General features: G+C 38.3%; 1 long non-coding RNA gene across 1 annotated transcript in view; it reads left to right on the plus strand.

The window, feature by feature from the left end:
* Positions 1-24,558, plus strand: part of LOC134417051 (uncharacterized) — a 111,732-nt gene extending 87,174 nt beyond the window's left edge. The window contains exon 6 of the long non-coding RNA XR_010027491.1: positions 24,543-24,558. This is a non-coding gene — a long non-coding RNA (uncharacterized LOC134417051). The remainder of the gene's footprint in view (positions 1-24,542) is intronic.
* The last annotated feature ends 974 nt before the right edge of the window (positions 24,559-25,532 follow it).

Here is a 25,532-nt window from a genome sequence, read left to right on the forward strand (position 1 = left end):
TGGACCTGGTGTCCACTAAAGACACCACATGGATTACAGTAAAGAAGCAAACAGTGGTTTAAGGAAGATAAAGGAAAAAATGATTTTGAAGTTTTGTTTTGTTTTTTAAGATTATTGGCATGACTGAGGGCATTGGGAACTCTGCAGTGATTTCACTGCTTGATTTTTCCTTTTAAGGAAAGATTTTCCAGGAGGTAGAATTTAGGAACAGAATGATCTCCCCATGGGTCAGCTGAGAATGAAATATCTGACAGCACAGCCACATAGCCTCCCCTAGCACATGCTGACATACTTATAGAAGTTGGCATGCCTAAAGGCTCCTTATTATTTATTCTGCCTCTCCTACAGTCCCCTGAAGCACAAAAACTCAGAAATCTGTGAGGTCTTTCTATGCTCCAGCTCTTTTGCTCCCCCATTTATATTCCCTAGGGTAACCACAGGAGCAAAGAATAATGTCTAGAACTTACAGTAGCATAGGTATTCATTTATATACATCTTATTGTTGCAGACCCTTGTCCATCCCCTTTAAGGATACTGGATCCTAGGCAACAGAATATATTTCTGTACAATAATGCTGAACAAGTTCATTAGGTTCAATGTACTAGTTATGTAGATTTTCTCTCCTTGACTTCAAAAAAAATAAAAATAAAATTTAAAAAGGCATTCTCTTTCCAGGGTGTAAAAATTTGTTAAGTTATTATCTATGTGGCAAACTTTAATATATTTAGTAAAGGTTCCTAATAAAATATTTGCTTTAGCCATGACCCAGTTTTGGAAAAAGTGCAGTTTTAGCTACAAAGGTACAGTCCTGAAAGAACACAAATATGCATGGCAATATTTCAAACACAGGTTAGTTATTAATGAAATTGAAGGGCTTGTCTTTAGCCTAGTTATGATAACATTGAGTATTTTTCCATTTATAAAACGTGCTTTAAAAGCAAAAGGATTTTAAAAGAAAATGAAAATTATTTGTGAAAAACCCTAATTTCAGGGTCTTGCTTTTCAAATATAATTAACTTCTTCTGTAGTATTTATGTCTGTGTGTAAAGACTTGCTTATGCCATCACTACCAACAACAGTTACTCCACAGTTTGGTGAAGCACTGACTTGCTGCAAGTCTATCCCAAAAGGGACACTTTTCCATAGTGCATTATCTTGCCCCACACCGAGGCTGGTGGTACCAAGGAACCAGAAGAAGCAGAATGGTACCAAGGAACACAGTTCTACAGTTCTTTCTCAGGCATGAATTCTCTGCGCCTTCAGAGTGAATTTTTGTCTCTCATCAGCCGTACTGTTGTGACTGGTACCACTGCAACTTTCATCTAAGTCAGGTAGCTCTTCTTAAGCTGCTCTTCCATTTTCTCTGATGGATTTCCTGACCAAATACTCCTTACCTCTCTCCCTTTCTGTTCTCACTATCCTTACCCTGCCCCTATCTCTTCATGCACCCAATCTTTTCCATTGTCCTGCTGCATCAGAGCTCTTTCACATGACCCCTTGGTACCCCTTCCCAATTTCTTGTCTGTACTCCAGGGTTCCACATTTCAGCTCTTTGGACTTTTTTTTTACAAGAAGGCCCCAGTGAATCAGAATAATTTCTCATTGTACACCTGCTCCTGTTTCCATGCTTACTGACATTGTCCTGGTCTTTCCACCTCATTGTTTCCCAGTCCAGCTCATCCCTGTGTTATACCCCAGTACTCCTTCTCAGTCAGCTCTAGGTTATAATTCCACCATTTTTTTTGACAGCAGTTTTTCCTCACACAGACCCTGGAACTGCTCTTCTCTGCTCAGTTTCCTGCCTTATATTATCATGCTCCAACTCTCCTCCTTCTTTGCATTCACATGACTGATCCTGATATGTGTGGGGAGCCATATTGGTGGGTGTAGAGAGACAGAACTCATGGTCTCCAAAACTGCATAGAAAAGATATCTTCCTCTATCCAGCCCTTCCTCTGAATAGACAGAATAGAGAGCAGCTGGATGTGAACCATCAACAAGGATTTGCTGACTAATATTATTCCTTAGCAAGGTGAACACGAGGACAGTAAAAAGGCTGATATAACAGTGTCCTTCCTTGCCAAGTCTCTAATTCCTGTTCTACAGTGTAAGGACACTGGATCTTCTCAAAGGTTAGCAGAACTTTAATATGGATAAAACCAACTTTTTCCCTCCCTAGTTACATTCTTGGGAACAGCTGAATAAACTTGGTTATAATTACAAAAAGCAGCCAGAAGCAGATACCAGCATAGAAAATGTCACCTTGAACAGTCAAATTTAAAAAACATTTAAATTAGTAAGTGAAAACATGGGAAATATTCTTATAAGAGGAGGTGCCATCCCTACCTAATTATAGATTATGTTTTCGTTCTTGATGTAATATGATTTAAATTCATTATCCATCTGTAGTGAGAGAAAAGATGCATTTTAATTCACATGCCTCATCTAGCATTTCTGGGTGAAAAAAAATAATGATAGCAATGGATTAGAGGTCAGTCTCACCAGGAGGAGGAGTTACTGGTTATCAATGTGGTGAAAATAAAACCATAAAACCCTTTCAAACCTTCTGAGAATTCTCTTTTGTAGGGAAGTCTTCAAACCATGTCAATAAATCTCAACAGAGGCCCTAATTTAATAGATACTCTTTTACTTCCTCATCTTTTTGCGTATGACTAGAGTGGTGTATGATTACAATATGACTAGCTAAAGAAATGACATAAAGAGGTCCTTAAATTCCTCCAGAGTGATGGTCAGCTATATTTGTTAAATTTAAGAATGGTGTTTGCCAGCCTATGTGGTTTAAAAAAACCTGGATGCTCAGTGCAATATCAAGCCTTTGCTGAGCTATATAACTAGTGTAACATTATTCCTCTCCCTCACAGGCACATTCTTTTGAACTGAAAAATTTAGTCCAGCAGTTGAAGACTGTTACACTTTCCATTACAAATTACTTTAGAGACCATAACATTTAGGCACTTTTAAAACTGGATGAATGTAATAAAAGCGACACTGTATTAGCATAAGCTCAAACTATTGTTTGGAGGTTTTTTTAGCTATTTCAGCTAAGAAGCCTTTGTTCTTTTCTTTTCTTGTCTGCTTAGCCCTTCTCTTAGCTATCCCTCAGTATCAGTTTCTTGAGCTGATTCAAAGCATTAACATGAAAACCAGACTGGACTAAAGCAGTGCACAAACACCCCTTGGAGATTTTTTAACTTTTGTAATGAATTTGAGTTTCAGAATGTGCTACATATAGCCCTGTACTACAAATGCCACTTTTATGTCTTTAAGGTAAGTATTTTTTATGCAGGTACAAAATATTGTGCAGTGAAAACACACACGTGAGCACAAACAGACATAAATATGCAGAGTTTAATTCCTCCTTTATGGCCTTTCAGTACTTAAAGAAAGCTTATTCAAAAGCTGAAGAGGGACATTTCATATGGTCAGATAGTGACAGGACAAGGGAGAATGTTTTTAAAAACTAAAAGAAGAAAGTTTTAGATTTAAAATTAGGAAGAAATTATTTAGCATGAGGGTGGTGAGGCCCTGGCACAGGTTGCCCAGAGAAGCTGTGGATGCCCCATCCCTGGAATTATTCAAGGCCAGGTTGGATGGGGCTTGGAGCAACCTGGTCTAGTGGAAAGCATCCCTGCCCATGGCAAAGGGGGTTGAACGAGATGACCTTTAGGATCCCTTCCAACCCTAGATATTCTGTGTATCTATGATTTTACACAATATTTTGCTAGAGTTTATAATGAAAATCTCTAGGATAGACAAGATATAGGAATTGACATAAATTCTGTTATAGATACACTTACATCAGCAGTTCAGTGATGATTTGCCCTAATTAGACATCTGACTCAGTACTCCACAGAAAACTGGAATACTCATCTGGAGAAACAATACAATACACACCCTTTTTTCCCCCCAACCACAGTATCCAAAGCAAAACAAAACAGCAAATCCCCCCCACGCAAAAAAACCTACAAACAACCCAATATCAAAAAATTAACCACAAAAAGCTCTAAAAAGCAAGTAACCAACCACCCAGTGACTGGAGGTTAATATCAAGACAGCATCTTAAAATAGGAATTTACTTATTTTTTGCAATATAATGTCTTTGGATCTGAGCCTTCATTACCCAGTGCAAATAAAAACTCAGAACTAGTAGCTGTCCAATAAAGATCTAGACAAATCTAGAAAAATCTATACAATTAGTCCAACACAGGATTCCGTCAGAAACAATTGTCAGGCCTCAAATGATACTGGGCAAGTAAGGACTTGGGAAAATAAGAGGGAATGTGGCCAAGCCCTTGTCTGTTTAATCGAGCACAAGATGAAGTGAAAGACACAATATGAGCCAGTTGCTGCTCAATTACTGTTGAAATTTTGTTAAATGAGTTGACTGCTATCTTATTTACATAAGAAAATCTCCACTCATGCTTCACTGAGCCTTGGCCAGACCTTAATTGAGACTTTATGGTTGAGTTCTCAGCGGAGGTGAAGAACTGGAACGTTAATTCCAGGTGCAGTGATTGGCCTGAATTCAGTCACATTCATGACCTTGATGAGCAGCATCCATTCATGCAAAATTCCTGTAACAAGCCAACACTTGAGCTGAAATTAGACAAGCAGTTGCCTATAGCTTGAAGCCAGGCTTGAATGCATTTGGATTTCCCTGTATTTATGTATACAACAAAATTATGTTTTCCGTGGCTTTTCTCTGGCTTATCCGTAGGTGCTTGTACTGAGAACTTTTCCAAATTAGGTCAAAACTTTTTTTGGAAAATTGTCAAACTCACCACACTTAACAAAGAAAGGAGGGGTGGTTTGTTGCTGTTTAAAGTGCCACACAGGTTGCCCTTACCTGTTCTGCATTTCATATATAAGGTGGGTTTTTTCCAAGGAGTGATAGAAGGACTATTTATCTCACAGTGAATTTTGATATGCTCAGGAAGTTCTGTAACCCTGTTGATAGCTGAAGCATGGGTTGTTTGGGTTCAGTTCTCTGCTGTGACAGTCTTTCCTGAGTCGTCTTTGGTAAATTATTCAAGACCAGCACCCCACTTCCCTCCCCAAAGTCAGTAAGTTTGAGGATGTGCATCAAAATGGAAGCAAGTTTTTAGGTTTTAAATACATGTAAAAATTTTTTCCCTAAACAACTCATTGGAGTAATTCAATCTAAATTTAGTCTTTGGCATGCAACCAATTACCAGACAGCAAAGTTTTTATGGGCTCTGCAGTTGTTATGTTTGGGGCTGATTTTTGGCTCAGTTTCTAGAAGATGAGTTGTGCTTTCTGTGCTCCACTGGCAGGGGCTGGATTCAGTTGCTGAACACAAGATGAAAGTTTGGTGTTTTTTCTGACTTTCTCCATCACAAATTTTCAGTGGTTAAGGCTTGCAAAACAGCAAACATATATGATACCTGATCCCAAGCAAAGCTCAAAACAGAGCCATAATATAGAAGAAACCCTTGGAAAACCTTGGACACATACTTTTACTCTCTGACAGGGTACACCCAAAACTCACTAGAAAGTTAAGATGAAAAACACATCTGCAAATATGACACAGAAGCCCATTTTGGAAATCACTGAGTTAATGAGATCAAACAGCAGAGCAGTGAATATAACAGAGAGAAACCCAGATTCTTTCCAGTTATGGTAAAACTGTTGAATTTTCTAAACATTCCACTTTTTTCCCTCAGAGATACCACTTTCATAGCAAACCTACCATACGTAATTATAGATCTTAGTGTTCCTTACTAGCTGAGATTAATACTGAACCTACAAACTTTTCCTAGTAAGCCTGGTGTGTAGTTCACCAGAATTTTATTCTTAGATCAGCAGCTTGCTATGGCCCTAGGACAAGCACATCTTCCTCCATCTACTCCCCGAATCACCTCACCCCGTTCACAGTCTGTGCTCCTGTGTCCCTCTCTGGGGCAATCTGTTCAGAGCAAGCTGGCAGGCATGTTACAGCCCTCAGAGGCTCAAGCACCACAGGGAAGCTCCAGGCACTTGCAGAGAACAGGTGTTCTCTAAGATGGCTATTTGCTTGTAATAATTGAGGGAAGAAGAACCAGAGGAAGAAAGCTGACTATTGTGATTTCAGAAGGTTGGGATTGCCTTCTGACATCAGTGACTGGAATAATGTCACATGTAGGGAAACAATTAAGTATTGGCTTTTTAGAACAATTTAATTAGGATTTTCTATTTGCATGGGGTTGATTATGCTATATAATAGACAGGGGAGAAGTACAGAAACAAACAAACAAATTCTTTCCACTCTCCAGCAACTTTCCATGAATGTACATAGGTTGGACCTTAATGATTTCTCCATCCTTGGGAATACATTATCTCTGGGTGTACCTCAGTCCTGGAATAATTTGCTTGGATATCCACAGTACTGACTGGAGCAGTTCTCTTGAGTGAGGAATATGCTGTCCCCAAAAGGCTGTACTCCACCTTGGCTCTGCAATTTACAGGTCAGAAAACTTTCCATATTTGTTACAGGGCTTGCAAGGGTTTTTCAAGGTGAAGAGAGAGACGAGAATGTTGACCTCATGTTCAGAAGGCTTGATTTATTATTTTATGCTACATATTACATTATTACTATGCTAATAGGAATAGAGAGAAAAATTCTCAGAAGCTTGCTTAGCTAAGAATAGAAAAGGAATGAAATAACAAAGTTCTGTGTCCAGGCAGAAAGCAAGAACAGCTCTGCCGTGAGTGGTCAGTAAATCCAAACACTCACCCAAGACCTATCACGGATCCACCTGTTGCATTCCACAGTAGCAGATAACCATTGTTTACATTTTGTTGCTGAGGCCACAGCTTTTCAGAAAGGGGAAAAATCCTAAAGAAAGGATTTTTCACAAAATATGTCTGTGACACATATTAATTGAAAAAACCTTAGGTAGTGGGAAGTGCCTGGGGTTCTGCCCTAATTTTTTGCTCATATATCCATTTTGAGCCTTTCATGCCTGGCTATCAGTTATATCCAGAGGTTAATTACTGCTGGAAGAATCCCTACACAGCATCCCACCTGTCACAGCTCATGTCACCCACGTTGGTGCTGCTGTGAATCTCACAGCAGCCGTGCCTTAAGAATAGGGAGCAGAAATCCCAGGACTATCACAGCCTCTATGGTGAACTCCACTGAATCCACTGATACCTCGAGTTGCATCCAGAAACAGCACTTCTGCATTTCTGGAGCACTGCATTCACAAAATAATTTAAATTATTTGCTCATGTTTTGTAATCAATTCAGACATCTGCACCCACAGCATAGAATTTCCTTCCAGCAGCTGAATCTCATACACAGTTTTCAGACTCAGTTGCTTGAGGTCTAAATGCAGCTGGTCCCTTCACCAGGGCAAGGAATTTTGCCTAAACATTGAGGGCATAGCAAACTGAAACCTCTTGGATCACTGCTGGGTACCAGGGCACAAGGATCTCCTCCAGAGCCCAGTTCATTAAGAGCTTCATCAACATCTACGGATGGAAGCACAAATTTCACATTTCATTACAAGATTAAAAAGGGCAAGCTGCCCCTGGGAATTGTTTTGCAAAATGTAGTATGTGAGAGAAGAACAAACACCAAAAATTCCCTGCCAGATGCTTTCTTTTAATTGTAAGATTTATACTCCAGTAAGACTTAGTCCTGAAATATTATCTTGGCATTCACACAGATATAACCTATGAATCTTACATCATACAACTAATACCCTCAGCTTTGATCTTCAAGGGGTGAAAAATGCTAATACTTTATACTACATTATTTAGGGGCTTCCTAGAGTTCAATATATTACCACAGTCCTGTTATTCAGCCGTGAATAGATTTCCTCTTCAGGAAGGTTATATTCATCTATGCAGGAGAGAATGTAAGAAATAATCCCCCATCCTGTCAGGCAATTAAAGCAGTATTATTCTTTGCAATTTTAGGTTTTAATTTACTGTATGAATACCTATACTATTAAATAAAATATTTTTATGGAAAAGTTCTAGGCAATAATGTTAAAGCCTAACACCTCCTACATATTCTTCATTATGAGCATATTATGGTCTGGCAGAAAACCAATGTACTTCAATATTTAAACAGAAATTTAGGAAAGGAGATGTATTGTTCTTATACCTATAGACAAATTAATTACTTAAAGAGGGTTATTTTATTGACAAAATTTATAAAAGGTACAGTTAAGGTTAAAATGTGATTTTTGTTCTCAGTTTCCCTGCTTTTCCTGTTTTTATTTTCAGTCAGTCATTTGTGACATTTTGAAAATTAAATTGTGAAATGAAATTTTCCTGTGCTAATGACAGTTCAGCAGTAATTCTTAGGAGGTGTGATGATCAGAGTAAAATTGATTTAGATGTTTATGACTTCAGACCAAAAACCAAACTACATTCTTCAGCAGACTGAAGAATCAGCAGATTGAGGTGCCACAATTTGGGGCAGATTCCTTTAAAGACTTCATGGGTTTATGGCTATAAGCACACAAAAACATTTTTTCACAGATGCACAGTATAATTTTCTATATGGATTATTTTTTTAAAAATTGATTTTAAGATATGTTTCAACAATATGCAGAAGTAAATTCAACTGGTATTTTCTGATTATATCATGCATCAAAAATACATATTTCAGAAAGAGCACACCAGTTATGAAAAATTTTGCTGTCTCAGAGAAGCCGGTAAGAATTTCCAGTTTAGAGGAAAGAGAAAGGCTGTAATTAGCCTCATTAGGTAAAATCTTTACCAGTGTCTGTATCTGAATGTGCAAGCCTCATCCTTCTCTAACCAGTAAAGAAATGCTGCTCCTAAGGCATGAGTCAGGTAAACAAAAAGGAGATGAGTAAAACCACCAATTTCCCATCATCAGTTAAAGAAAGAGGGTCAAATTATGATGCAGGTGTTCAAATTGTATGTGTGTGTTGGGTCAAATATGCGTTCCAAATATATTTTCATTGTCTGAAAATTTATTTGAAAAACAGAGCAGCAAGTGTTCAAGTCCCTGTTTCAATAAACATTTCCTGTGCAAAGAGGATCAGACTGACAAACCCCAAAGCAGCTGGATATGAATAATGCTTATGTGGGCTAGGGAAGGATCAGGTTCAAAGAAACATGCAAGTGGATCAGTCTTCAGTGCTGCTCTGCTTCCCTTGGCCACAAAACACTTTGGGTTTGCCTGAGAAGTGGTGGAAATCCTCCCTGATCTTTGAAAAAGGGAAGAGGGAGGAATGGGATTAATACAATATAAATAAACTCAGGTGAGGCGGTATGAGCAGGAGTTCTCCTAGAGATTTATTAGTGATGTAAAGACACTGTAAAACGGAGCAGAGATGTTGTTTTTTTTTCAAATGCTGGCTTCTCTTTGTGACATTTATGATGAAATTCTGCATTACAGTGTAGCTTCCTGCTGTGCTTACCTATTTTGAAAATGTTGCTACCTCTCTATTAGGGTAAATAAAGTGAATTTATTGAAAATGTTGCACCTGCTTTGACACACAAAGAAGGAAGACCTAAAAAATCGATAAACCTGTCATTTTAACTTTGAGAATGTGGTAGATACTAGAACAGACTGTTAAACAATCAGTAGGTAACAACCAAGAACAATATGCAGTACTTGAAAATGTCCAGTGTGGATGTATCAAATGAAAATCGTATCAAACCTATGTAAGTTCCTTCTCTGATGAATGATCTTGTTTAGGATATGAAAGAGAAGCTGAAAATGTGAAATGTTCTGACTGTATTAAGCTTTTAAACATTCTGTATCAGCAAAATTGGATATTATAGCCACAGTGTGCTGTCAGAACCCAAGAAATTCCTCTGGCTGCCCTGGTGGTCTCGAGCCCCTGCCCAAGGGGCTCAGAGACCTCGGCACAGAGCCCCAGACCCCTGTGCCTTTGATTTAGCCCTTGGAAAAAACAATTACCAACCTTATATGAAGAATTACAAGCCACAAAAATTTAAGTAGAATGATAGTGAATTTATCATGGGGTGAAAAATAGTTTTGCAAGGTTTTTAGAATGGAGGTTCAGAGGGCAAGATGGAGGAATCTGGGCCTGTCCAGCCTTTCTCCTTTTTCTTCTTGACCTCCATCTTCTGGGTGATGGTGGCACTTTTACATTGGTTTAGAGTAGAAGCTCACTGTCTAACATAGGTGATAGGTGTTGGAAAGTAATTGCAAATATTGTATATGCAGTTTTAGTATAAAAAGATAACACTGCCCCAGGGGAGGCAGAGTGCCTCTGACTGTCCTGCTGAGCGGACCTCAGCAGGGCAGGAGAAAGAATTTTATAGATAAGATACAATAAACAACTCTGAGGCCGAGAAATTAAGAGCTCTGACTCCTTCTTTGAGTGCTGGGCAGGGAAAAGAGACTTTCTGACATATCTTGGGGTCACTCTGACCAGCTAGAGAGTTCCAAGAGTGGGTCAATGTTCAACTGACTAAAAATGGCACTTAGGGAGTGATTTTCATTCCTTTCTCTATCAAAAAAGAGAAGGTAGGTTTTGCAGGGCATCCCCAAGAACTGCCTTGGTCCTAGTCCTGGTTAATCTTTATATTTGTGGCATGGATAAAGGAGCAGAGCACACGTACAGAAGCTCTTGGGTGAGGAGGGTTGTGGAGGAATGGATCAGAAATTCATAACCATGCTGTTAACTGCTGCCAGCATTTGAACCATGAGGATGAAATCCAATAACCACAAGTGCCATGAATAGTAATGCCTGTGGAGGAAACCTGAAGTGCACAGACACAAATGGGAGAATGACTGGAGGAACAGCAGGATGGGAGGAGAGGTCCAAGGTCACCGTGGCTCACAAACTGCATCTGAGTCGACAAGATAATGTGGTTGCACAAAAGGCAAATCTCATGCTGGGCTGTATTAACAGCATGACTACGGAAGTAATTATTTTGCTGTACTAAACGGTGATGAGGCCTCAGCTGGTGCACCATTCCCCAGTCTGAAAATAAGATAGGTGTAAATAAACTGGACAATCTCTAAAGGAGAGAAAAAAGACCAAAAAAACCACAGTTTATGTCAAAAGGCTGGAAAAGTCTACATATTTAGTCAAAACAATATCAGGTAGAAGCATAAGGATATATGAAATGAAATTAAGTAGTATTAAGACCATGATGGTCATTTTTCTCCTTCACATCTTATATATGTGTTGCAAGAAACGGTGACTTAATTCAAACCAAAATGTTTGAGGCAGAAATTTCAATTAAAAATCTTATGACTTTGAGAGATAAGGAAAATTTGTCAGTTTTGTAACTGATGTTTGGATAAACTACTTGGTCTCCTGTGCTGGAAGTTTATAATAAATATTGGAGAAGATTTTTTAAATATTGCATGGATTTATTTTTTTCTCCTTCAAGGGGGGGAATAAATAACTGATCACTCAACATTCTGTAACTCTTATGTATCTATAAAAATATTGCTTAAACAAAAATTATTATAATAGGATATTTAATAAGTCTGTATGCTTCGGTTTTGTACCTAAAAAAGAACATGGAGGATTTTTCATAGCACAAAAGGGTTCATGAAAGTTATGTTAAGTTTGCACTTTGGGATGTTGGAGTAGGATTATGTTTTATTAGAAAATGTCAGCATAAACAAACAAGCACACAAAACCTCCAAAGAATAAATTGCCTTTTTAAGTAGAAATGTCACATTCCCCAACCATTTTTTAAAGAAAAAGTAAAGGCTTTTGTAGAAACAGAATCTTTCCTGAAATATTCAGTGGAGCTGGAAATACATTTTTGAAGAGTTTTACCTGAAAAAGTTTTGAACAGTTCTCTTTAGTAGTGAAGAGATTGGTATTTGCAGGCATGATCCTGTGGGGCAACGATTTTGCCCTGTTTCCAACCTTGCTGCCTTTGAATTAACAGAGCACTTTGTTCTTTCCACAATCCTTTTTTCTCAGGGCTTCTTCTTACTTTTGCCTCTCACTACTGCAAATAATTCTCCCTCTAAATGGCAAAGGGAAATTAAAGAAGACAAGTTTAGATGAGTAGATAACAAGAAATCATGGAACTTCCACAGTGGTCCCTTTGCTAAAGCCTTGGAAATCTGTCCTTCACTTCCCAGAACATCCCATCACCCCCAGCAGGAGTGATGGTGCTGGGGCAGGAACACTTTGTGGTGTGAGGTACTGAGAGCAATTCAGAAATAACAGAATAGTTGAGGGTGGCAGAAAAACACCTGTCAGGGAAAGGATGAGAGATGTTGTACCTTGAGTCAGAGGGGTGAAGCCAGATACCATGAGTTAAAAATCTTACTTGTACTGTTAGGGTAATTAACCAGCTCTTGCGTCTTTTGCAATCTCACTGCTGTCTTTATAATCTCAAATGAATCAGTTCCCTCATCCACAGTAAATTATTTGCAATAGAGATAATTTTTTGAATATTTTATCACAGTCCCTGCTACATTGGCTCGAGGCTCATTAAGAGATTTTTGGTGCTCCTGTAATATGAATAAATATCTTTGAATATATTAATATTTTTTTAATGTACGTATAAATGTATGAATAAAGCTTCATCTCATCATAGTTACACTAACTTGAAGTGGAGCAATGCATGAGTGACTCAATCAGAGACTTATTGCTAGCTCATCTTAACAGCCTTTGTCTTATTATTTTTTCCCATTTTCTGTGTCTTGTTACATTTGAAAAATGAAGGGTGACCTCTTTTACAATTTTCAGGGGTGCAGTGGGCTTCTGAACCCCAATTCTCTCAGCTCCAAAGCCCCAAAGGCTCACCTGGGCCTTCTGAAGTTTTTTTGCCAGAGGCCCCTGGTCAGGCCATGCTCCCTGGTCACAGTGCAGAGCACATTTTGCATATTTTTTCTGCCTGGACCGGCTCAAGAGCCACCATACAAACTGTCTCCTGTTTGAGATGCTCAAAGGCTTCTTGTCGCTCAAGGACTCACTCAAAATAGCTCTTCTTTTGGATCATAAACCAACTATAACCTGGAATATGTCATCTCCAGAATCCCACAAGGCCTAGGAAAGCTTGTGCTCCCTTAGCTGGTGGTTACTATTCTATTTATCACATCCATGTGCATGTTACATCTGAAGACAATTTATTAAGATACTCAAATGAAACTTAGTCCAAAAGGTGCACTCCTGAATAAAAGAAAATTTTATAAAGTGGGCCAGGCTGAGCCTCTGTAGGCAGATTGCAGCAATAGGTGAACAACTCCCACGTTTCACCCAAAAGGTCTCGTTCATGTTTAATTATGCCTCAGCAGAATAAGGCTCTATGATTTTTGCAGAGGTGATTTACCATTTGTTTTCATGGCAATGTTGCCCTGCTAATCTGCACATCTTTTAAGCTCCTACCATGTTTGTATTTACACATATCTGGTATAGGTGAAAACATTCATTATACTGGTTGAAACATTCATTATACTGCTTGAGTGATTAGAAACTTTAAAGCATAGACCTTTTCCATGAAAAAACATTCCTGAATTATATTAATTTTGAGATCAAACAATTCAGGTTTTAAGTCATGGCTGTTACAAGCTGAGAGGTTCTTGTTATCAGTAATTTTAATGCTTTCATGAAAACTGCAGCTACTCAACAATATGGCAAAAAATTATTCAATATGTAAAACTACTGAAAAACAAAGTTTTATCTAGCTGGTAAAGAACAATTTGATGGCAGTCATTCTGGTTCAATAGCAGCTATTAAACTTTTAATGGTTTTATGCTTTAAAGAATGATAAAAATCCTACTAAATAGTACTTCTGGACTGGTTTTAAAATCAGCTAATCATGTATGATTAGGATGATAGCATTTATCACCATTGTAGCTGGTGACAGTAGCTCGTACTGTATTCTGCATTTCCAATGTCTATCAAATCCTTAGAAAATACAATGAGATAAACAGTGTATCATTACACATATTAGAACTTCAAAAAGCTGCTCAACAATGCCATATGCCTCATGTCTCCACCATGTCACTTATTCTCATGATTCACATTTGATATTTTCTGAAAGCTTGAGTTTTTACAGACCTGAATTCTAAGACACTGTCTTTTTTATGCCAGAAATCAAAGTAGAATGATAGAGAAAACCTTAGAAACATGAACTTCATATAAAAGCAAAAGTATTAAATCTTTTTATTAGGAATGAATAATAAGAGGATATATAATTACCATACAAATTAATGTTTCTGTGGCTTTAAGGAAGATAATAATAACAACTCTGATTTTCACAATAACATGAAAAAAAAGCAAAAAAATTTGCTGCTTATTTATTCATGTCTAGCATTCCATGTAGTTTTCAGCCCAACACAAGTTAGCCAATGTGTGTGTGAAGACACACTGTCCTGCTAAGCATCTCTTTAAATTGAAAAATTTGGATGGGTCTTGAGTAAATGCTGCATTGCAGTACACTACCAGGGCTCCAGATCTATAGAATGAAACTTTTTTTAGTATTTTCAGTTCATGCTGCTAATTTGGAAAGTGGAAAAGATGTTAAAATGCTTTAAAGACAGAGAACAGTGTTTGAGCTGATTGATTTTTCTACTTATATTAGAAACCAAAAGAAGCTTCTAACAACTGCATCAAAGCTGCTAACAGCTATGGCTAATTTTCTCTCTCAAATCCACTGGGCTTTTCCTCCAGAGTTTAATTGCAGTTATCCACTTTCCTAGAGAAACCTCAGTTCGTGTCTCATGGCGCTGCAGAGTCTTTGCATCTTTGTGATTGATGAGAAAGGTCTGAACAATGGACATTTATTGTCATATATTTTTGCACAGAGCACTGAAATGAATTCTGGCAGAGTTGGTTTGGGTTGGTATAGGCATATTCCCCATATTCTGTGGCAGGAGAGATAACTCCATGTCAGTTTTAATGCAATTAGCTCTTCAGCCAGGAAGTACAAGAACCACAGCAACACAGTCACCAGAGCAGGCAGCAAGAATGCTGTCCCAGGAGTATTGAACATGCTCATGAGGCCATTCTGTACATACTTGGACATTGTCACAGCCAGCCTGACAAAGACATGCTTTTGGGGTTTTTTACTGTGTGTGGCTCCTGTGCCATGCTTAGATCCTTCCCAAGGATTCAGAGGAAAGAAATCAAGTTGAAGGTTTCTTCTCAGCTGAGATCATGTAAAGCTTTTTATTCAAGGGTGAGCAAAATTGCCATAATCAGACAATGAATCAATAAGCAATCTTTGCAAATGGTATGGCTGTGCTAATGAATGAGCATAAACAAGTTTCCGTGGCCCAGATGCTGATGCATCACTGCCCTCTTCATTGCACACTGCAGAAAGTGGGGTTTGAGCACTCAAGCCAGAAAAACACATGTCATAAGCAGAAGGGAATAGCCAGATACTCACACACCCATGACCTTGCTAATGAGCTCTGATGAGTTTCAGAGGCTTAGGTTCAGGGTCATACTTGCCTGACATGCATTCAAATCTGAGTTGGCTTCAGCTCATTTGGGGTCACTAGCAGAGGCTGATGCTGGGTTTGGAGCTCTGCAGTGTACTTTGCTGCTCGAATTCATGATTTCTGAGTAAACCCCCTCAAGCTTTAAGTTTCACTTCTTCTGCCTGTCTGAGAGGGGAATATCAAGATTCTCCCTATTACAAACTGAAACCAAGGCTTAACTTCCAGTTTTCAGTGAGATATTCATACATAGCACTGCAGTCCTCTGGTAAAGGAAAGAAAAGCAGTGAATAAGTAACCTATACTCTTTTAAAATTATTAGGAAAAACCAGTTTCCAAAGAACAGTGTTTTTAAAATAAAACTGCAGTATTTTGAAACAGATCAGAAATTGGGAAACCTCTTCCTTAGGGCCTGTTCTAGTCTTAGAATTCACTCCAGCTTACTTGGATACTTCACCAACATGTGCACCTTGTAATGGATAAGGTTTTATTACCTTCACTACGAAATTAGAAGTTGTCCAAAGTACCATAAAGATGACTCTCAAAACACAAATATACCTCAGGAACTGCTCTGAATGCCACTGGCATAGCTACTGTACTCTAAACTGATCAGCAAATGGCAACTAAGAGGTGTTTGTAAAAAAGCAGAATAAAAGCTCAGGCAGCTTAGTTGCACCCTTCCATGACAAGCTATTCTTTTTCACTTAAAGCCAAATCAGACATATTACGTGATCTGCAGTCAAAAAAGCACAGAACCCCAGACCAGTGGTATTGTTGCTACGTCCTTTGTGGTCTCTCTGAGATCTGACTTTGCCCGGTCTTGTCTTCTGCATGACTGGGATTCAAACCAAACATCTCAGAGCAGCTGGGCAAAGCACTGCTGGTGTCAACAAGCAGTGAGTTACATGCCAAAGGACAGCGTGCTTCCTTGGGAGAAAGATGTGATGCTCTACAGGAATGTCAGATTAAAATCAAGTATCCTGCCTTTCAGGGCTACCAGACATGTAAAATATTCACCTTTGTGCATCACAATCAGTATCAAACTCAGAGTAGGAAAGGGAGGGAAAAGCTTGTGTGGATTTCATCTCTGCCAGAGCTGAGTTTGATTTATAAATGGGTGGTTGAGTCTTCTGGAAAAATCTGTCCTGGTTTGGCTCCTTTCCTTTTCTTTCCCTTGCAGTTTATACAATAGGCCAGTTAGAATGGGAATAGAGGGAGGCTAAATGATTGCAAAACTGGAGTTATTTTGCAGGGAGTGGAAATGAATAGGCAGGCCTGACTGCTTTCTGTGGAGTGTGGACATTGTGGAGAATCCAAAAGGTGACTGGAGAGGACAACTGGAGCCCAGGTGGGGCTAGGACAGCTAATGGTACAGACACTAATTAGTAAGAAAAAGAAGGGTGACCAAATCTAAAGCATTTTATGTTATTTAAAATCTTTCTTTTTGTCTTGCACAGGTGTGGCATACACATGAAGCCAGGTTTTCTCGAAGAATTGGACTCAGTTTGTCTTGCTTTGCTTATGTGTCTGTCCCTGCTGGTGTTTTTTGAACTGGTTAATTCCCTCTTTGACTGAGGGGGCAAAAGACATCACAAAGGTTAACTTTGATTAATCACCTCTCATGATGGTACATGAGAGGTGATGGTCAGGAGAGACAGAAAGCTTCATAGTGTCCTGGAGCCTCCAGACTGCCTTCAAACATTATTGACAATTAGACATCAGAGAAACTGCTCTGGATGCAGTTCATTAAGCAAAGCTTGAACCAACACTTGTAATCAGCCTTATCTAGCTTATTCAGTTCTGCTGCTCCTGCTAATATTTCCTAGTGGGACAGATCTCCCATTCATTTGTATTATCAGGATTTGTTTTTCCTCCTGTTACCTTCTCATTCTTTCCCTCTGTAGAGGAGGTGTCTTTTGTTTGACAACAAGTGATTCTAATTAATAATTTTGTGCTGCTTTTGAATTGTGCAGCTCTGATTAATTTGGGGGACTGGCTATAGGGTTGAGCTGAAGTGGCAGTGAGTTGTGAAGGCAGGCTCTATTATCTGTAACAGCACAAAATGCTTCTGCAGAGTGGTTTGAAAATTTAAGTATTTCTTCCTTCTGTAATATGCTATGCTTGCTTAAATCTTTCAAAGAAATGTTCCTATTATGTGCAATGAGAGGTTACCCAAAAGTTAAGAAGATGATTATTCAAGCAGTGGAGCATTATAATTCAGAGGCTAGTCTACCATTATTTCAGTCTTATTGAAGATTGGCATTATTGTTATTAATACCTATAGGATGAATTTAAGAATTTCATTGTATGCAGAGACAGAATATGATTTCATAGTCATAATGCTGGGTCCTCTGACTTCCTTGAAATTTCCTGCTGTTCCAGCCCAGCAAAAATTATTTTCCATTTATGTAGACCTGCCAGGATAACATAATAACATGTGAACTCATAAAAATCATCTAAGTCACGTACTGTTAAAAGTGAACTGTTAATACAAGAGGTGTGAGTCCTTGTAGGAGTAAGAGCTATCAGTATGATTTCTATGCCTTGATTCAAGCTGTTTATCTAATTCTGAATTTGTAATGAAGTACACTGAAGTGTGCATCATATATATATATATATATATATAGTATCCAAATACACATATAGAGAAATAACTACAAAATAACTATAGGTAAAGGATCTTTTCTCAAAAGGGAAGTGAGCTTGAACGTGGCACTGTACAGCTGTGTGGCTGCTGCTGTGGGAGCTGGTAAGAAATAAATACTTTCTACCCATATTGCACTGCTCTCAGCTGTATCAGTGAGGATAAAAGGGAAGGTTTTCCCTGGTAAACATCCAGCTCTTCAAGCTCTGACTTCTCTAGAGTAGCAATCTTCTTAAATTTTTGAATGTAGAAATGTCTGTGTATGTGCAGTTTATTCTGGTGCATAGCTGAAACATCTAGGGATTAACAGAGTACAAATACTAATGAATAATGAACCATGAAAGCAAACAAGAAAACTTCAGACATCATGAAATCTTAGAACATCCTGAGTTGGCAGGGAGCCATCAGGATCATCAAGTCCAACTCCTGGCCCTGCAGGAGACACCCCAGGAACCCCACCCTGTGCCTGAGGGCATTGTCCAAATCCTGCATGACCTCTGTCAGGCTCAGTGCTGTGAGCACTCCCCTGGAGAGCCTGTTCCAGTGCCCAACCACCCTCTGGGTGAGGACCCTTTTCCAAAATAAACCTCCCCTGACTCAGTTTCATGTGTTTTTTTCCAGTCCTGTCACTGGTTATGAGAGAGAAGAGATCAGAACCTGCACCTTCGCTTCCCCTTGTGAGGACATTGAATGATCCATTGAATGATCTACAATGGTCCAGGTCATCTCTCTATGTTCCCCTGACAGAGCTTTGCACATCTATGGCAAGATGTAAAATCTCCTTTACTCCTCAGACCCCATGTAGAATTTGGCTTTCGTATCAGTCATGAACTTAAACTTTACATGTTTTGAATGGAAAAAAAAAATTTTCAACTGACATATTTTTCTCTTGGTTAAATGTTGCTCTCCCAGGTGAGCAGCTGAGGTAAAGGTAAAGGTGTCAGGTTGACTCATGAAATAAGAGAATAGTGATGTGGCTGTGAGGCTGATATCAACATGAAAACTTCTGGGATTTTACTATCTTGACAATTTATGATACTTTCCTGACAAAGGTCAGCAGCCTGGGAGTTTGTTTGGAGACCATGCTGCACGACTGATGAAAGGTAAATGGCATCTTTGTCTCTGAAGTCTCACTTTCTTATACCTTTTCTGAAATTGTAATGCAGACTGCAAAGAAAAGGGCTTAAAAAAATCCAGATAGATAGATAGCAAGGGACCAGAAATACAAATCCTTGTTTTGTTCTTTAAAGCCATTAAGCATAAAATGACAAAATGAGAGATATTTTCTGAATATCTAAAGCATCTCTTATTTGCTATAAATGATCTGCTGAACACTTTCAGTGTAAGCCAGCTAGGAAATATCTGGAATGATTTTGTTGGCTTCAAGTTTATTAGAGGGTTTTACTGCTGGATCAAGAATAGGGTACACAGGAAATTACAGAGTTGCTATTGCTCCATGTTACTATAATTACTATTAATCTAATAAATATATATACAAATTTTGTATTTGACAATAAGGAAAGATTAACAACAAAAATCAATGGTGGGCAGGGAATGATAGGATTATGTAGGTTGGAAGAAACCTCTGGAGGACATCTGGTCCAATCTTTAGCTCAAAACAACATAAAATTTGATCACACTAGAATTGAAACACAAGTGGAACATGTTTCATGTTGCAAAGCATGTCTGATGGTGGTGGTACAGATGGAAAAGATGGGGTCCAGATGACAATTCCATTGCTCTGTGTGGCACTCAATTCCCTTTGTGTGTGTAGTCTTGAAGCCATCCTGCGTGACTGGCCCCCATGCTTTTAGGCAAATTGAACCCTTGTCAGATGTAAGAACTAGACCTGATTAGGTATTATTCAATGAAACATTTTTGGTCTTTAAATCCCATTTTTAAGCTGTTTCAGGACCAGGATAAAATTTCTAGTGGATGGTTGATTGAATCATCTAGTCCACTTCAGTAACACTAAGAGAGAAGGGGAACAAAGAACAATTGTCACTCCCTGTGTCACTTAGGTAATAGAAATAAGTGGAAACAGCAAATGTTCAAGGAACAGAATCTGTTGAGTAAGGATATTCTGACCTCTTGTAACTGAAAGGAAATTTTGTCATTGAATTCTCTAGGACTTTGCTTCTCCCTTCATTTCATTTGAATAAATCTTCCTTTCATCCTTAATAAATCTTTAAATTAAATAGTGAATTTGGCAAAAAATGTATAAGGTGCAAAATGTAGACTCATCTGTTCTCTACTGATGTTAATTGCTTGCCCAAGCAACAGAGCTATTTTAAAACTACATTTTTCCATCTGTGAAAGGATTATTAGGGATCTCTAAAAATACGCAAGGACTGTCATATTTGCTGCTTCAGTGGTGTTCAGTCCTTGTTCCACTGAATGTTTGGCCAGCATTCATGTAAAGATAATTTTATAGGTGTCTTATGCTTAATGTGCATGTAAGACAGCAATTTCCAGTCTATATAAAAGATATGAATATATCAATCTTGCTAAAATAAGTATGAAACATTCCTGCAAACTAATTTAGGTGATTTCTATGGGTGAATTTATGTTTCTATGAAGTATCTTTATTTATGAGTAGAGTGGAATTAAACTATATGGCTTATAATGTCAGTCTCTATCATCCTAGAGAGGAAACTGAGAGTCTGTTCAGTTTCTTCTTGAGTATTCAAGACCCCTCTCTGCCCAATGCTCTCTGCAAAGTTGGTGGTATTGTTCTGCATAGTGTTCCAGGGATTCTTTTTTTTTTTTTCCTTGTTGTTTTGCAGAGAGATTCAAACCTCTCAAGTCAAAGAGCTGGAGCTCTGAATTACTCTTTGGGAACATTTCTCTCTCTTCTCTCTTTGGACTATGGCAGTAATTTAGCATGACTGCACTCCTGATTCAGGAACCTCCTGCAGCCATCCAAAGGAAAGTGAGCCATTGAGACTACCCAGTGAATGGCTCTAGAAGATGATGTTAATTTATTTTTTCCTTTTCAGGGATGACAAAATAGTAAAGACAGTTCTACTGAAGAAGAATTGCATAATCTCTGCAATTAATGAAATCTTTATTTTAGGAAGGTCAAGCAACTGAAGTGTCACTGTGGCAGAGTCATTATGCTGCTTGCTGTAGCACTGTGAGAATAAAAGACTTTGAAAGGAAAGCAGTGTGTAGACTTTTGATAAACACTGTGAAACAGTTTAAACACAAACAGTGCAAACTAATAAAGGTAAGGAAATATACTAGTTTCAAAAAAAACCCCAAAAAACAACAAACCAAAGCCTGAACCTTAAACTCCTCCCTCCACAAAGATTTTTTTAAATATTGCCCTAAGCTGTATTCAAATAAGATACAGAACTGAAGTGGGGCAAAAAGAAAACATCAGGAAGATCAGCTCATATGGATAAACCATTTAATTACTGCAGATGAGGGACTGGGGTTGCTGCTCCTTGGTTTGACAGCCCAGCACAAACCTCTTTCCATGAAGAACAGAAAACTCATCAAACAAACAATGAGATCTGGGGACTTTTAAATAATGGCTGCTCCTTATCAGATCATGAGAAGGGGCAGCCAGAAGGGAACAGGGTGGGAGCAGTGGGTGCATTATTGACCAGCTCAGTTTACAAAGAGCAGCTGAGAGCAATTTGTACAGAATTTAAGAGTGGGAGTCCAGGCTCAGCAAATGAGCTCAGATGAAGACCAGATGAGACATATGGGCCAGTAAGAAAAAAAAAAAAAAAAAAAAAAAAAAAAGAGATATATGATCTCAATGTAAGAAGTAAACAGTTAAGACTTGATCTTTCTAAAGCAATATCTGAGACTTTTTGGGTCAATTACAATTTGCTCCATGGAGAAGTGAAATTATTTTAGAAATGGGGTTTCCTTCTTGCCTATTTAGATGTTCAGAGTAGTTTTCTTGTTCCCTGAGTTCTCTGAGATTTCTGTTTTCTGTCTTGCTTCTGACATATAAATGCTCCAAAGCAGATGATCCCGAGCTCAGCTCTGCCATTTACAATCAGTCCTCAGGGAGAATCCCTTTGGCTTACAGCCTTTGGCTGCCACTGAAGCTCTGGCAACCCAGCCAGTGCTTCAGGCAGTAGATCCTCAATTTTCAATTCAAAAGAAGACATTTGATTTTTTACTTCTTGTCTGCAGCATCAGTTCCGTGCAATTGATGTCTGCCTTTAACATTGTCTGAAATAAAAAAAACACCTAAATAGATTCCAGTGTAAGATAGATACCTGCATTAGATAGATGATGATAGATTGATGTAATTCCTACATTAATTAAAAGGTAATATGATAAATGGCAAATGACCAGACCATATGGCAGTTTGACATAAGGGTGGGCTAAATTTCACATTCAATGCAGCTGATTCGTACCATTGCTGATGGAAGCAGTTTTCCTTTTTCCCCTGGGTCTCAGCCAAGCACTTGGTCACCCACTTTCCTAAAGTCAGGACATGTGTTTGGTTTTCAGGCTGGGGTGTTGGAAGTGTGGCTGAAAACAAATCCACTTTTGTGGATTTGTGAGTGTTTTTAATCAGATGGACTTGTGGGAAGCTCTGGGAACACACAGCTGAGAAGAGGAGGAGAGGCAAACCCACACCTTTTTCCAGGAACCCATCCATGCACTGGGTTAAAGTACTCATGAAACTGCATCCCCAAAGTGAAAAGATTAGCTAGCCAGCTAACAAGAACTTTACATTTAAAAGAGTCAGGTTCTTATACTCTAATGAACTCCCAGGGACTTTGATGAGAATTTAATCAAACTATGCATCTTGAATATCTTGCTCTAAGTTATTGTATCATTTTTCTCTCCTACAAGGCCTGGTCTGATAAATACATTTTATTAAGGAAAATTGGCTTTAATACATCAGTAAGACAGATTAAAAAAATGAAGTGATTAAGTTATTTACAGCTCATAAAAATAAATCCAAACCAAAGACAAGGACTTTTCTAACCTGTGGGAAATGGTGCACACATTTAGTTTTGATGTAGCAATATTTTTTCTCCTTGTGGATCTTCAAGCAGCTACAAAAAAATATAGTTAAAGGTAACCTTAAATTTTTCAGACTTTCCTTTACAATGCCTGAAATGTAACAGCATAGGCAAATAGGAAAAGCCAGTATTTCTGTGTGAGTACCTTTGCTTTGGACTGGCACTTTCCAGAATCTTCAGCACAGAAATAGCACGTAATCTGATGGTATTATACTGACACCTTCATTCCTGAATGCTGGGATGCCATTCAGAAATAAAGACATGAGCTAGTGTATTCTATTTTGCCTTACATACTGAAGAGCCACAGAAAAGTAAAGCTGATAAAATGGAAGTACAACTGCAGGAACTCTGTTTTGGCTTAATTGTTAAGATTCAGGACACATATGTGGCATAATTTGAAAATAATTCAAACTGAACAAATACTCTGAATAGTTGAAGGATGTGCGAATAAGATGTGGGTGGAGAGCTGCTATTAGCTCTATTCCTCCATGGCTGGCCTTAGACCTACGGAGTGTACACAGCAGAGCACGTTCCTACTCCTTGGCATGGAAGTTAGCTGTGAAATCTATATATAATTGGAGGCTATTGGCTAGGGATAGATCATCACACAAGAAAATTCTTTTTTTTTACCAGAAAAATACAAAGTAGGTACAGTGCAAGGTCTTTAATTTAGTGATTCATTAAATAATTTGTCCTGTAGTGGTTGGGTAGCAACAAAAGAAATTAGATATCTTTAGGATTCCTGTTGCTCTTGAGACAAGTATGAATTGTTAGGGTGGTGAGGTCATGCAAAGACAATACAACTATTGGATGTATCAAATTAGAGGGTTTATTTACAACAACAAGTAAGATTTTAACTCCACTGCATAAACCTTAAGATGGCTCAATGTAGAACCATGTCTGTAAATTACATATCAAGCAGAGTCTATCAAAGTCTCTTTGAATGATTGGGGAAATACAAAACACACTTTAAAAGATTAATCAGCAGTGCTTGGCTTATTTAATTATGTGAGAGGGAAATTAATTACTTTGTGTAAGTAAGTACATTTTGGCATGAGAAGAAAACATTTAACAGTAGCAATAAAGTAGAAATACTTATGTTAAATGATGATTCTGGCAGAAAACCATATAGACAAACTTATCACAGATATTTTTATACCAAAAATTAACTGACATCACAAGCATTGAAATAGCTTCCCAAATAAGACAGATAAGGTCTCAATGCTGCATTATTCCAACATGAAGCTAACTAAACTTATGGGGGAAAATCATAGGAGAGAGGTGAACCCAGAATGAAAAATTGAAGTCTCTGAGAGGAAGTTATGGATTTTTAATATGTTGATATTCCCCAAAATGCAGGCAGCAGGATATAAAAGAATGCATAACGGTGATTTACGTGGTAAATCCAAATTACTGCTGTTTGTCTCCCAAGGCCAAGAATATCTTTTCTGTCTTTTTAATAATGTGACTGCCATTAATTTTTCCATTCCTCCTTTAGAAGGAAGATGAGTGGCAAAGCTGAAGAGAAGACACTGGGTGAAGAGTCCTCCTGCTTTTAGTGCAAATGAGAAGCGTCCCATAGTCATGGTCAGTGAGATTTGCTCACAATAATCTCATTAATCACTGGATTTTCCCACCAATAGATTGTCTAGTGGTTTTCCTGCATTTATTTCTATGGGGATCTCAGCTCACCCTACAAATCACCTGCTGTTGCAGGAGTATAAAATGTTAATGATAACGGCATTGGAGATGTAACACAATCTCTTAATAATTTGCCTCTCATAGCAACAATGGATGCTTGGTGAACAAGGCATGAAATGTTTCCTTAGCTATGTTTAGGGGTTTCCTGAGATAGAATTTTTATTCCACAATAATTCTAAATGGGTATATCCTCTATTGTCTTTGAATCAGAAACACCATAGATTTCTTAGGCTTTTCTCCAGTTTTGGAATACAGTGCTTTGTATCATTTAATCCTTTGTGGACTGATGGCTGTGAAGGCAGAAGGGGTGAGAAGGACTTGGAGAAGATGTTTGAAAGACTCATCAGACTGAAGACTGCAAGCGTGAAGGATGAGCACTGACAATCTATGAGTCACACTCATCTTTTGTTCTTGCCTCATTTAAATCAGTCTTCAGGCCACCCACAGCTCTTTGTTTAATAAGGGTGAGCAGAAATAGTCAATAATTAACTTAAGAAGATCAGTTAGAGAAAAATAAGGACACAGATTACACCCATAAACATGTGGCTCAGGTGTAAAACTTGCACTTATTTTTGTACTTGGCCAAAAACAAGCTGTGTACAAGAGATTTGATTATAAACCCATCAAGTCAGTAGCTGATGCTGTACATAATAAGAAGTGATGAAGTGTGACGGCAGCATATCTGGTACATTATCATAGTAATTTGTAGACACGCTGACTGGAGAAATGCATTGAGTCACAAGGCTGCCATATCTGAGTGAAGAAAAGAGCTGTGAGAGTGTTTAAG

This window comes from Melospiza melodia, chromosome 4 (assembly GCF_035770615.1).
Source record: "Melospiza melodia melodia isolate bMelMel2 chromosome 4, bMelMel2.pri, whole genome shotgun sequence".
NCBI lineage: Eukaryota > Metazoa > Chordata > Aves > Passeriformes > Passerellidae > Melospiza > Melospiza melodia.